Genomic DNA, 14,311 nt, shown 5'->3' on the forward strand with positions numbered 1-14,311 from the left:
TTGTCCACTTTCACTTATTTTGCTCTTTATTAATATATATATATATATATATATTATTTTTTTTCTCAATGCATATGATTAATTTATTGAATGCATGAACATGTCCTAAACATTTCTTTCACATTTTCAGAAAATTCTAACATACTCAATTCTGAAACCAGATGTTTCCAAACCCACTCTTCCCCACACTTAATTCATAAGCATTTTCACTAGTCTAAGCTAACCAAGGATTCAAATTAAGGACATTATTGTTTTTCGCTTAGAGTTAATGATGTGCTAAATTAAAGAATAAAGGGGTAAAATAGGCTCAAAATTGGTTTGCAATAGATAATGAAAAGGTTAAGGCCATATGGGTATGTAAGCTCAGTGAAACAAGGCCTCAATCATATAAGTGTATGCATACATTAAACAATGGAAATATAGAATCAAGCAAGACAAAGATCACAATTTTAGAGAGAAAAACACACACCAAAAATAAAATATTGGTTGATAAAATGCAACCAACCAAATAGGCTCAAAATCTCACTGGTTTTGTGTGTTCGAGCTTTAAACCATGTTCCAAAATAATATTTATTTCATACAAGTTCTTCAAAAAGTTTTATTCAAATTAGTGAAATACTATAAAAAGTTCTTGAAAAAGAAAATATTACTTTAACCAAGTAGTAAAAATATGCAAAAAAATCAAAGAAATATGCAATCAATCATGCAAATGCAATAATGAACTATAAAGAAAATTTAAACATTGGTGCTAAAATATGAAGTGACTAACCCATGGAAGTCGGTATCGACCTCCCCACACTTAAAGATTGCACCGTCCTCGGTGCATGCTGAGATGTGCAGGTGGACGGGCTGTTCCAACTGATGCTTTTCTTCAAGGATTATGCTGATGGACTTGTTTGTCTCTCCCATGTGATCGTCTTCCGGTTCTCTTCCTGGTGGCCATCCTGAAAGAAAAAAAGGAAGAAAAGTAACCCAAAAATAAAGATAGAAATTAAAAGATGGAGTATGGTTGGGTTAATGCCAGATGAAAAGGGTCTCATTCACATGGTAGCTACAACATGTAAGAAAACAATAGAAGCCATGGCATACCAGTGGTGCAGAATATGCAACAATGGGGGAGAGAGTGGGGAAGGAAAGATAATATAAATTAAAAATCAATACAAAAGTAATACAGGTATAAAAGATTGGCATTGATTTAAATAATATTACCTAACCAGAATAAAACAAGTCATAAGCACCAAGATAATACCAGAGAAGAAATAACAGTTGAATAAAAACATTTGAACACCAATGGTAAAAGAATAAATTTAGAAAAATAAAAATATGCAATGAATGAAAGTATGCAAATAAAATAAAATAAAATGAGAGGGAAAAAGGAGGAGAAGAAGAAAAAGAAAGTGAGAAAGGAGAGAGAAGGAAGAAATTAGGATTCGAAAAGAGAGGATAAGAAAATTGGCACTAATCTGGATAGGTTGTGTGATGCTGGCGACGCGGTCGCGTGTTGCGCGATAAGGTTGGGCGACGCGGACGCGTGGGGCACGCGATCGCGTGACTCGATTTGTGGTAGTGGTGCGAGTGCAGCCTCACAGTCGCACAACTCTCTGTTCGAAACTTGGTATTGCCAAAATCAAGGGTGACGCGGTCGCGTGGTCGACGCGATCGCGCGAATGGCCTTATTTCTAATATGACGCGGACGCGTGGGTGACGCGTTCGCGTGGCAGGGCTTGTGCTGCTAGCACGGGTCCAGCCCAATTCCAGCTCAACTTTCGGCCATACACCCTTTTTACGCCGATTTCAGGTCACGCGGCCGCGTTGGTGACGCGGTCGCGTGGGAGGCTATTTTTCCAAATGACGCGGACGCGTCATCGACGCATTCGCGTGGAGTCAATTTGTGCTAATAGCGCGCCTCCAGCACTGCTCCTGCGAAACTCTCTGTTCATATTAATATTGTCTCCCATCTCCTTGCGACGCGGACGCATCGCTGATGCGGTCGCGTCGCGTGCTCGCTTTTTTTTTTATAATCTGAAAAATGCAGAATGCAGTGTTAATATGAATGTGATGCAAAACTCCAGGTTCAATATAACAAAATAAAATAAAATTCAAAAACAAATAAAACTAAATAAAAATGAAAAAGAAAGTTTCGCAGGAGCAGCGCTGGAGTCGTGCCAAAGGCACAATTTATTCCACGCGACCGCGTCGCTGACGCGACCGCGTCGCATGGAAATCATGGCCTCCCACGCGACCGCGTACTCCACGCGGCCGCGTGCCCTGCATTTTCGACGTAAAAGGGTGAACAATGCTATATTGTGCGAGAGTGGTGCTAGATTGGTGCTGGAAGCATAATCCTAGTCACGCGACCGCGTCGCCGACGCGGCCGCGTCAATTAACTTCTGATGCACACTCATGCGATCGCATTACCCACGCGATCGCGTCACCTTAATTTGGCAATTGAATTATATTGAACAGAGAGTTGTGCTGGAGCGAGGCTGCACTCGCGCCAGGAGCACAATGTAGGTCACGCGACCGCGTGACCGACGCGATCGCGCCCCTCCTTCCTGACGCGCATCCACGCGAACGTGTGCCTTCCGTGGCCGCGTCGCATGCGCCGCACAGCTCAACCCAATAAGCCAACTTATCTTATCTTTCTCTTCTCCAAACCCTACTTTTTCTTTTCCCCATTTCTTTCTTCTTTCTCCCTTTCCCCTTCTACCTCACCTTTCACTTTCTCTCTCTCTCACCACCATTAACAAGGTTTTACCTTCTTTTTCCTTCTTCTCTTTTCTATCATTCTTATTATAGTATGTATATATATTATTATTTTCTTTTTCTTTTCTTTTTCTTTTCACATCTTTATTTTTTCTTCTTTTTCTTTTACATGGTGTTAGAAACCTTTTGAGTCATCATTCCTCATTATATGCTTATGGATTATTGCAAATTGTTTGACAATTATTTTTCTCCTATTTAAGGGATTGCTTGCATGTTCAATTCCATACTTTTTATATCTTGTTTACCATGCATGCCATGTATTTGTGAAAAAGCCCATATAGCACTATGCACTTTTCTATATTACTTTACTCTACTCTACAATGCTTGCTTTTCACAAATTCCCTTTCATATTTTATTATTTAAATTTAATTGTCAATACAACCGTGATAGTTAGTTTGTTACAAATGGTAACCTAACTTGGACATTGAATGTTTGATATATGCTACTCATGCCTTTGCCTGCATGCCAATAAACCTCTTGCATTCCATTGTCCTACATGCACTTGTTATATTTCCATTGATGAGCTTTTCACATGTAATCCGGACCATGTGTTCATGCCATTTATCTTTATTGTGCATTGACTATCACTTACAATACCCACTTCCTTGCTCTATCTCTATGAATTTAATTTTCTTTATCTTCCCTTCTTTCAGGATGGCCACCAAGAAAGGACAAGAGAAAGCTACTTCCAAACCATCAGCAAGAAGAGGAACTAAAAGAGCATTAGTGGCAGAGCCTTCTTCAACCGCAGTCAAGCCCTCAACAAAAAGAGTTAAGAGGATAATAAAGGTTGACGACAAAGAGAAAGCCTTTCCAGCAAAGGACACTGTGCGATTTCCCAATCGATACTGTGAGCAGATGTTTCCTATCCTAGCAGAAAGGAACTATAACAATGAATACCTTCTCATCCTCCCGCCCAATATTTCCACCTTTGTTGAGCCACAAATTGAGCGAAGACAATGGGGTTTCCTACGGAGACAGGCAAGGCAGGTCAATCTTTCTTGGGTAGTTGAGTTCTACTCCAACTTCTATATACCAACCCTGCAGTCTGTTTATGTCCGGCAGAAGCAAGTCCCCATTACAGAAGAGGCCATTCAGCAAGTTCTGAGTCTTTCCCCTATTCCAGAAGGAATGGACGCTTTTCAAGAAGCCACCCTTCAGCGCCAGAGATACCAATTTGACTGGGACTCCGTTCTCAGATTCATTGCTTTACCTGGCAGCCGTTGGATCTATGGATACCACCGCAACCGCCCTAAGGGAATCTTGGCTTCCGCACTTACCTTGGAGGCTCGCGTATGGGCACAGATCATGTCCCATTACGTCTTTCCAAGCACTCATGAGTCCTCCTTTACTGTAGACATGTCTGTTCTACTATGGTGCATCCTTACAGAGCAACCTCTGAATCTCTCAAGACACATCCGGCATGCTATGGAGCATGTACAAATCGTGGGCAACTTACCTTTCCCCGCCTTGGTCTCAAATCTTGTCTCCGCAGCCGGAGTCTCCTGCAGAGCTGGGGACACCAAAGTCATGCTTTCACGGGATGATCAATATGTCCCTAATGGGAAATACCTCAAACTTTCAGCAGCCACTACAAGCCAGCCTACTGAGCCGGTTGAAGATATTCCTTCTTCAACACCACAAGCATCTACCACTGAGAAAGTGCTCCAACAGATACTTGAAAAGTTGGATCGGCATGAACAAAAAGCAAAGATGAGAGAGCGCCGTAATGAGCGCCGATTCAAACACCTCAAGGAGCTACTCAAGGGACGCTTCAGAGACTCAGACACCCCGGACTCCAGTTGTTTTACCAGCACCGGGAGCCATACTGGTCCCGACTGTGGAGATACTGCCACCAGCCCAACCCTGTTCCTGACAGATGGCACCGAGGACGGTGCAAAGCCTTAAGTGTGGGGAGGTCGGTCAGTACCTGACTTCCGGAGGTAAATTCTCTTCTCTGACACCAATAATTAGGATATTTTAGTTAGATTTTTTCTTTCTTTTATAGAATAGAATAAATTGCATAGGTTAGGATAGTTGCATGCATGTTCTACTTGATTGAAAAGACAATAAGTTTCTTTCAAAAAAAATCTATCTTTGGAACAAAATTTCACTAATTTTTTTCAAAGTTTTTATGATAAATCTGCTTGAGTTGTATTTGGAACATGATGTTTGAGCTAAAGAACACACAACCTGTGAAAGATTTGAGCCTTTATGTATGGTTACACTATTTAACCATAATTATTTTATTCTTGTGTGTTTACTTCTCTATGATTGTAATCTATATTTTGTTTTATCTTATATGTCCAATATTTATTATATTTACATGTTTGCACATGATTGAGGCCATTATTTGTTTAAACTCACTTATCCAAATCAAGCCTACCTTTTTCAATTACCCTTGTTAACAACTTTGAGCTTTTAAAACCCCATTTGTTCTATATTTCACCACATTACTAACCTTAAGCTGAAAAACAATTGCATATCCCAAATTGAATCTTTGGTTAGCTTAAGATAGAATTGTGTGTGCTAGTTAAGTATGGGAAATTGTGGGAACAGAAGTTGTTAAGGGAACGTGTCATGAAAATTTAAAGGAAATTTGGATACCCACTCATGTGAAAATATAATAATGAAAAATCTATGTGCACTGATAAGCTTTATTTATTCAAAAAAAAATTCAATAAATAAGGGGACAAAATTACCCCAATGTTAAATTCAGAATTCAAAGATCAATGCACATATGATAGAGTTAAAATACAAGGTTGAAACATGAGTATGGGTTGAAAAAGGGAATTATGGGTAGCTAGGCATGAATTTAAAAGTATATAGAATATATGTATATTAGGTGAGAGCTTAGGTTAATTAAAGATTCAATTTATAAAGCTCACTTAGCCATATGTATATCATTACCTGCACCTTGGCCCCATTACAACCCTGAAAAGACCTCATGATGTTTGCATTGGTATATTAACTGTTGTTGATTGGTTAGGAGAAAAACAAAAGTTAGAAAGCATGACTAGAGAAGAATAGAGTGATTACCCTATACACTAGAGATTAGAGCGTACATACATTATCAGTGAGGGTTCAATGCTTAAATTTTCATGTTTCCAGCCTTCATAAGCTATCTTCTTGCACTTTTATCGGTTTTATTATATGATGATAGAATTAGTGGAATTTGATTTGTAATTGTTTTGAAGGGCTTATTTACTTTTGATCAAGTGGATAATAATCATATAGTTGCATTTATTTATGTATGTAGGATTGCATTGCATTTCATGAGTTTCTGCATGTTCATACTTATTTCCTTGTCTCCTTCAATTTAGCATGAGGACATGCTAATGTTTAAGTGTGGGGAGGTTGATAAACCACTATTTTAGAGTTTATATTGTGTTTAATTGTGTGGTTTTGTTGTGATCCTTACCCACTTATTCATCAATTTAGCATGCATTTAGATTTCCTTCCTGAATTTATTACATGTTTGAAAATTGCTTCCCAGAGACTTTAATTATTTAATTTTAATTCTCTTTTATTCCATTCGATGCCGTAATCTGTGTGTCAAGCGTTTCAGGCTTTATAGGGCATGAATGAGACGGAGATTGGAGAGGAAGCTAGCAAAAATGGAAGGAACACAAGAGTTTGAGGAGATAACCAGCGAAAAGTGACGTGATCGCATGGCTCATGCGATCGCGCGAAGGAGCGCAAATCGCAGTGACGCGGCCGCATGGCTTGCGCGGCCGCGCGGATTGGAAAGCACAAGCAACGCGGTAGCGTGGATGACGTGAACGCGTGAAGAGGAAAAGCGCCAGCGACGCGTCCGCATGGACGACGCGATCGCGTGACATGCGCGATCTGCATAAACTGCAGAATCTGAAACCAGCGATTTTGGACCCTATTTTGGCCCAGTTTTTGGCCCGGAACAGCAGACCAGAGTCAGAGAATATGCAGAAACAACAGAGAAAACATTCATTAAGTAGTTTAGATCTAGTTTTTGACTCTCTTAGGTTTTTTTCTCTCTAGTTTTAAGAATTTTAATTTTCAATTGATCTTAGCATTGGAACATTGAGAAGAGTTATTTTCCTCATCAAGACTTCATCACTCTAGTTTGTTCTCTTAACTTGGTTTTATTCTTCCATGTTCTTTGTTATGTTCAATTTTGTCATTCAGATATTTTTATGATTAATTAATGCAAGGATTATTTCTTTTTAATTTAAATTCCATTCCAATAATCATGTCTTCTTTTAATTCCCTTTCATGTGCCATGGATTCTTTATTTACAATGCGTGAGTAGTTTCATTACTTGATGGGGAGTTGATTAAAAGGAACTCTTGAGTTGGAAGGATTGAAAGAAAAATTTGTAATTGGGTTAAATGTTGGATTGCTATCCTGTCACCGATGCCAATCCCTTTGAACTAAGTGGGTTGCAACTTGTGAACAGATCTGGCATTTCTACTTGTTTGACTTTCTCTTACCTAGTAAGGGATAACCAAACAGAATAACTATTAATTATAAATTAATCTTACAATCACACCATCAATGATAGAAATTCTAACCAATCAATTTCCAGTCAAGGCCTCTTATTTTTATTATTTAAAATTCCTCAATTTAAATCCCAATTTACTTAGCTCAACTCGTTTTGTAATATCTGATTAATAAAACAGCACATTTTTCTGCAACTCGTTGGGAGACGACCTGGGACTTAAAACTCCCAGTAATTTTAATTTAAACTTTCAGTGACATATTTCTAAATTGATAGGCAGATTTTCGGTGAGTTAAGAACTATACTTGCAACGTAACCATTTTAATAAATTTTTAATTCCCCAGCTTCTGCACTCCATCAATTTTTGGGGACTCATCCCAATGGGTGTCTTGTATGCTGTTCTATATGCCCACAGTGCATCTTGTAGTCTGGTGCTCCAGTCTTTTCTGTGAGACTTTACTATCTTTTGCAAGATACGTTTAATTTCTCTGTTTGACACCTCGGCTTGCCCATTAGTTTGGGGATGGTAAGCTGTTGCAACTTTATGGATTATCCCATGCTTCTTCATCAATCCTATTAGTCTCATGTTACAAAAATGGGTGCCTTGATCGCTCACGATCGCTCGTGGTGATCCAAAGTGACATATAATATGGTTTCTCACAAAGGAAACAACAATGTTAGCATCATCAGTGCGGGTAGGAATTGCTTCCACCCATTTGGAAACATAATCTACAGCTAACAATATATAAAAATATCCACTAGAATTTGGAAATGGACCCATGAAGTCAATGCCCCAAACATCAAAAATTTCATAGAAAAGCATATATTGTTGAGGCATCTCATCCCTCTTGGATATGTTACCAAATTTCTGGCATGGGTGACAAGATTTACAAAACTCAGCAGCATCTCTAAAAAGAGTAGGCCACCAGAATCTACAGTCTAAGATTTTTCTAGCTGTTCGTTGAGGGCCAAAATGTCCTCCACTTTCAGATGAGTAACAGGCTTCTAAAATAGACTGGAATTCTGAATGAGGTATACAACGTCTAATTATCTGGTCAGCGCCACATCTCCATAAATATGGGTCATCCCATATATAATATTTAGACTCGCTTTTCAGCTTGTCTCTTTGATGTTTAGAAAAATGTGGAGGAAATGTGCAGCTAACTAAATAATTAGCAATAGGTGCATACCAAGGGACTACTTCAGATACTGCTTGCAGGTTGTCAAAAGGAAAATTATCATCTATAGGAGTAGAATCATCCTTAATATGTTCAAGGCAACTCAAGTGGTCTGCAACTAAATTTTGAGTACCACTCCTATCCTTGATTTCTAAATCAAACTCTTGTAACAACAGTATCCAACGTATAAGTCTTGGTTTGGATTCCATTTTAGCCAATAGATACTTTAGAGCTGCATGGTCCGAATACACAACTACTCTAGTACCAAGTAAATAAGCCCGGAATTTATCCAGAGCAAAAACAATAGCAAGTAGCTCTTTCTCAGTAGTGGTATAATTGGACTGGGCAGTGTCTAAAGTCTTAGACGCATAGGCAATAAAAAAGGATTTTTACCTTCACGCTGAGCCAGTGCTGCTCCTACTGCATGGTTGGAAGCATCGCACATGATTTCAAATGGCTGGCTCCAATCGGGTCCTCTCACAATTGGAGCTTGAGTTAGAGCAGTCTTTAGCTTATCAAATGCTTGTTTGCAATCCTCACTGAACTCGAACTCAATATCCTTTTGTAGTAATCTGGATAAGGGAAGTGCCACCTTACTAAAGTCCTTAATAAATCTCCTGTAGAAACCTGCATGGCCAAGGAACGAACGGACTTCCCTCACAGAAGAGGGGTAAGGTAAACTAGAAATAACATTCACCTTTGCTGGGTCTACAGAAATGCCATTATTAGATACCACATGTCCCAATACAATCCCTTGCTTTACCATAAAGTGGCATTTTTCAAAATTCAATACAAGGTTTGTATTAATACATCTATCTAATACTCTAGATAATCCATCTAAGCAAAGGTTAAAAGAATCACCATAAACGCTAAAATCGTCCATAAAAACTTCCATACAGTCCTCAATAAGATCAGAGAAAAGACTCATCATGCACCTTTGGAAAGTAGCTGGTGCATTGCACAAGCCAAAGGGCATTCTTTTATAAGCATAGGTTCCAAAAGGACATGTAAAAGTAGTCTTTTCCTGATCCTCAGGAGCTATATGAATCTGGAAATAACCTGTGTAACCATCTAAAAAGCAATAATGTGATTTACCTGACAGGCGATCCAGCATTTGATCAATGAATGGAAGTGGATAGTGATCCTTACGAGTAGCTTGGTTGAGACGTCTGTAATCAATGCAGACTCTCCAAGCATTCTGAACTCTAGTTACTATGAGCTCTCCATGCTCATTTTTCACTGTAGTGACTCCGGATTTCTTGGGCACCACTTGCACTGGGCTTACCCATTTACTGTCTGAAATGGGATATATGATACCGGCCTCCAATAGTCTGGTCACTTCCTTTTTGACAACTTCCAAGATGGTAGGATTCAATCTTCTTTGTGGTTGACGGACAGGTCTTGCTCCCTCTTCTAAAAATATTCTGTGCTCGCATATTTGAGGGTTGATTCCCACTATGTCTGCCAAACTCCACCCTATTGCCTTCTTATGCTTCCTCAACACATCAAGTAGCTGTTCTTCTTGTTGAGAAGTCAGTTCTCTTGCAATAATAACCGGAAGCTTCTGCTCATCCTCAAGGTAAGCATATTTGAGAGGTGGAGGGAGAGGTTTCAATTCTAACTTTTGATCATGGACAGGCTCTGGGTTATCTGGGGCTTGTGAAATGGTGAAATGTCCTCATTGTCAGTTAAGAAGGTCCCCACACTTGGACCTTGTCCAGTGTGCCTCTCTTCAAACTCTTCCTTTTGAACTTCAGCCACACTTTCATCTATGACATCACACTGGAAGATAAAACGATCTTCTGGGGGGTTGTCAATGACTCCATTCAGATTGAAGATTACTATGCGGCCATCTATTTCAAAGGAGTATGTCCCTGAAAAAGCATCCAATTTGAATTTTGATGGCTTCAGGAATGGTCTTCCAAGTAGGATTGATGATGGCTTATCTGAATCATTATGGGGCATCTCCAAGATATAAAAATCAGTGGGAAATGTGAGCCCTTTAATGTTCACCAAAACATCTTCAGCAACTCCAGCAACTGTAATAATGCTTTTATTTGCTAACACAAAATGAGCTGCCAACCTTTTTAAGGGAGGGAGCCTTAAAACATCATATATAGACAAAGGCATTATACTGACACATGCTCCTAAATCACACATGCAATCATAAATTACTACACCACCAATAGTACAACTAACTATGCAAGGACCTGGATCACTACATTTTTCAGGTAATCCTCCCATTAAAGCAGATATAGAACTACCTAAAGGAATAGTTTCTAATTCAGTAATTTTATCTTTATGGATACATAAGTCTTTTAGAAACTTTGCATATTTAGGTACCTGCTGAATAACATCAAAAAGGGGATCAGTTACCTCAACCTTTTTGAATATTTCTACCATTTTAGGATCAGGTTCCAGCTGCTTCCTAGGCTTCCTTGCAAGTTGTAGAAATGGAATGGGAGTAGTGTTTTCTGTGGTGCCTGCACCTTTTTGTGCCTCTTCCTGTGGTTGAGCTATCTCTGCTTCAGCTATGTCCTATATATCCTCTTCCTCTTCAACATCTTCGATTTCTACCACCTCTTCAGCTGAGGCGTATTCTGGTGAGCTTGGTTCCTCCTGATTCCTCTCCTACAGTGTGGTTCCGGACCTCAGGGTGATGGCATTAATTCCTCCCTTTGGATTGGGTAATGGTTGAGAGCGGAATCCAGTGGTGCTTGAAGGTTGGTTACTGGAATTTTGTGCTGAACCAAGTTGTGTCATAAAAGCTTGTAGAGTAGAGGTGAAACCATTCAGACTGGCGTTAATACTATTCACGATGGTATTTTCCATGGCCACTTGTCTTTTCTCAAAAGCTTGTAATAATTCTTCCTTAGAAGATACAGAAGAATGAGTAAATTGAGAGGTTTGCTGCTGATTGTTCGGTGGTCCTTGGTTTTGCCTCAGGTGAGGTGCTCGGTATGGTTGATTTTGCTGCCTGTTGTTGTAATTATTCCACCTCTGATTTCCCTGATTATCTCTGCCTCCCCTATTATTGTTATCCCTCCAATTCTGGTTTGAATTGTCCTGCCATCCATGGTTATTATTTCCACTTTGATTGTACCCTTGGTTGGGGCAGTCATAGAAGTTGTGAGTGGATGCCACCATGTTGTCTTCTTGTTGGAGCTGCGGGCATTCATCAGTGTAATGGCTGTAATAAGCACAAATTCCGCAAATTCTTTGTGGAACTAGTTGTTGGTTTTGCTGCGGTTGAGTTTGCTGAGCTTGTTGATTTAACTGCATTTGCTTCAGCAGGATGGTCATTTCACAGATGCTTCGATTTAGAGCAGCAGTCTCTATGCCAGAAGATACTTCTGCAACGGCCCTTGAACGGCCTTGCTTCTATCTGTGGTTCCGAGTAGATTCAGCTAAATCACTGATCAATTGCCAAGCTTCATCAGTGGTCTTATACTTCTTCATAAACCCATTGCTGGCACTTTCCAATGTGGTCTTATCTTGGGGTCTCATACCTTGTGTGACATAGCTGAGTAGCACGATCTTGTCAATCATGTGGTGGGGGCATGCTTCCAGAAGATTATTGAAGCGCTCCCAGTATTCAAAGAGAATCTCATTCTCATCCTGAACAATTGTAGAAATATCCTTCCTCAGTTTATCAGTAACTTCAGATGGGAAGAATTTCTCCAGGAACTCCTTTCTGAGTGTATCCCAGTTGGATACGTTTGCTAGAGGTTGAGTGTAGTACCACTCTCTTGCTTTTCCCTCAAGAGAGAACGGAAAAGCTTTCAGCAAAATTGAAGTTTCATCAGCGCCATCACGCTTGACAGTATAACAGGCTGCCTGAAAATCTCTCAAGTGCTTGATAGGCTCTTGAGCAGGTAGGCCATGAAACTTCGGCATCAAATTTAGCAGTGCGGTCTTTATTTCAAAATCCATAGCTACCGCTGGATGATGCGCTTGAAACGGTTGCAGTGTAAAATCAGGAGCTCCTTCCTCCTGAATGGTAATTCTTCTAGTTGCCATGTTTTCTGCACGTAAAATAACCGAATCAGAAGAACGGGGGTTGGTTTCTTCCTCAGATTCACTTTCAGATCCGCCCTCAGAGCGGACTAACCTACGCTATTCTCGCCTTATTCGTGAAATTGTTCTTTCAATTTCAGGATTGAATATTAGCAAGCGCGGATCAGGAAGTGAACGTGTCATTTGACAGAAGAAACACGCAGCTCATAGTAGCAAAATTAAAGAGAATGCAAATAAATAAATTCTAATTAATAAAATAAGCACTCTATTGCAACTCCCCGGCAACGGCGCCAAAAATTGATGGAGTGCAGAAGCTGGTGAATTAAAAATTTATTAAAATGGTTACATTGCAAGTATAGTTCTTAACTCACCGAAAATTTGCATATCAATTTAGAAATATGTCACTGAAAGTTTAAATTAAAATTACTGGGAGTTTTAAGTCCCAGGTCGTCCCCAACGAGTTGCAGAAAAATGTGCTGTTTTATTAATCAGATATTCCAAAAAGAGTTGAGCTAAGTAAATTGGGATTTAAATTGAGGAATTTTAAATAATAAAAATAAGAGGCCTTGACTGGGAATTGATTGGTTAGAATTTCTATCATTCATGGTGTGATTGTAAGATTAATTTATAATTAATAGTTGTTTTGTTTGGTTATCCCTTACTAGGTAAGAGAAAGTCAAACAAGTAGAAATGCCAGATCTGTTCACAAGTTGCAACCCACTTAGTTCAAAGGGATTGGCGTCGGTGACAGGATAGCAATCCAACATTTAACCCAATTATAAATTTTTCTTTCAATCCTTCCAACTCAAGAGTTCCTTTTAATCAACTCCCCATCAAGTAATGAAACTACTCACGCATTGTAAATAAAGAATCCATGGCACATGAAAGGGAATTAAAAGAAGACATGATTATTGGAATGGAATTTAAATTAAAAGAAATAATCCTTGCATTAATTAATCATAAAAATATCTGAATGACAAAATTGAACATAACAAAGAACATGGAAGAATAAAACCAAGTTAAGAGAAGAAACTAGAGTGATGAAGACTTGATGAGGAAAATAACTCTTCTCAATGTTCCAATGCTAAGATCAATTGAAAATTAAAATTCTTAAAACTAGAGAGAAAAAAACCTAAGAGAGTCAAAAACTAGATCTAAACTACTTAATGAATGTTTTCTCTGTTGTTTCTGCATATTCTCTGACTCTGGTCTGCTGTTCCGGGCCGAAAACTGGGCCGAAATAGGGTCCAAAATAGCTGGTTTCAGATTCTGCAGTTTATGCAGATCGCGCATGTCACGCGATCGCGTCGTCCATGCGGACGCGTCGCTGGCACTTTTCCTCTTCACGCGTTCGCGTCGTCCACGCTATTGCGTTGCTTGTGCTTTCCAATCCGCGCGGCCGCGCAAGCCATGCGGCCGCGTCACTGCGATTTGCGCTCCTTCGCGCGATCGCGTGAGCCATGTGACTGCGTCACCTTTCGCTGGTTATCTCCTCAAACTCTTGTGTTCCTTCCATTTTTGCTAGCTTCCTCTCCAATCTCCGTCTCATTCATGCCCTATAAAGCCTGAAACGCTTGACACACAGATTACGGCATCGAATGGAATAAAGGAGAATTAAAATTAAATAATTAAAGTCTCTGTGAAGTAATTTTCAAACATGTAATAAATTCAGGAAGGAAATCTAAATGCATGCTAAATTGATGAATAGGTGGGTAAGGATCACGACAAAACCACACAATTAAACACAATATAAACTATAAAATAGTGGTTTATCAATGGTATCTCCTTAGTTCTTTATGTTGGTTCGCACCTCATCCTTGAATGCTTTGTTGTCCTGGACTTCCTTGCATAAACCTTCAGGTAAGGTTTCAAT

General features: G+C 39.5%; 1 non-coding gene across 1 annotated transcript; it reads left to right on the forward strand.

The window, feature by feature from the left end:
• The first annotated feature begins 11,964 nt into the window (after nt 1-11,964).
• Nucleotides 11,965-12,072, forward strand: LOC112798383 (small nucleolar RNA R71). The gene has a single exon (XR_003199995.1). It is a non-coding gene; the product is annotated as a small nucleolar RNA R71 (small nucleolar RNA).
• The last annotated feature ends 2,239 nt before the right edge of the window (nt 12,073-14,311 follow it).

This window comes from Arachis hypogaea, chromosome 4 (genome assembly GCF_003086295.3).
Source record: "Arachis hypogaea cultivar Tifrunner chromosome 4, arahy.Tifrunner.gnm2.J5K5, whole genome shotgun sequence".
Classification (NCBI taxonomy): domain Eukaryota; kingdom Viridiplantae; phylum Streptophyta; class Magnoliopsida; order Fabales; family Fabaceae; genus Arachis; species Arachis hypogaea.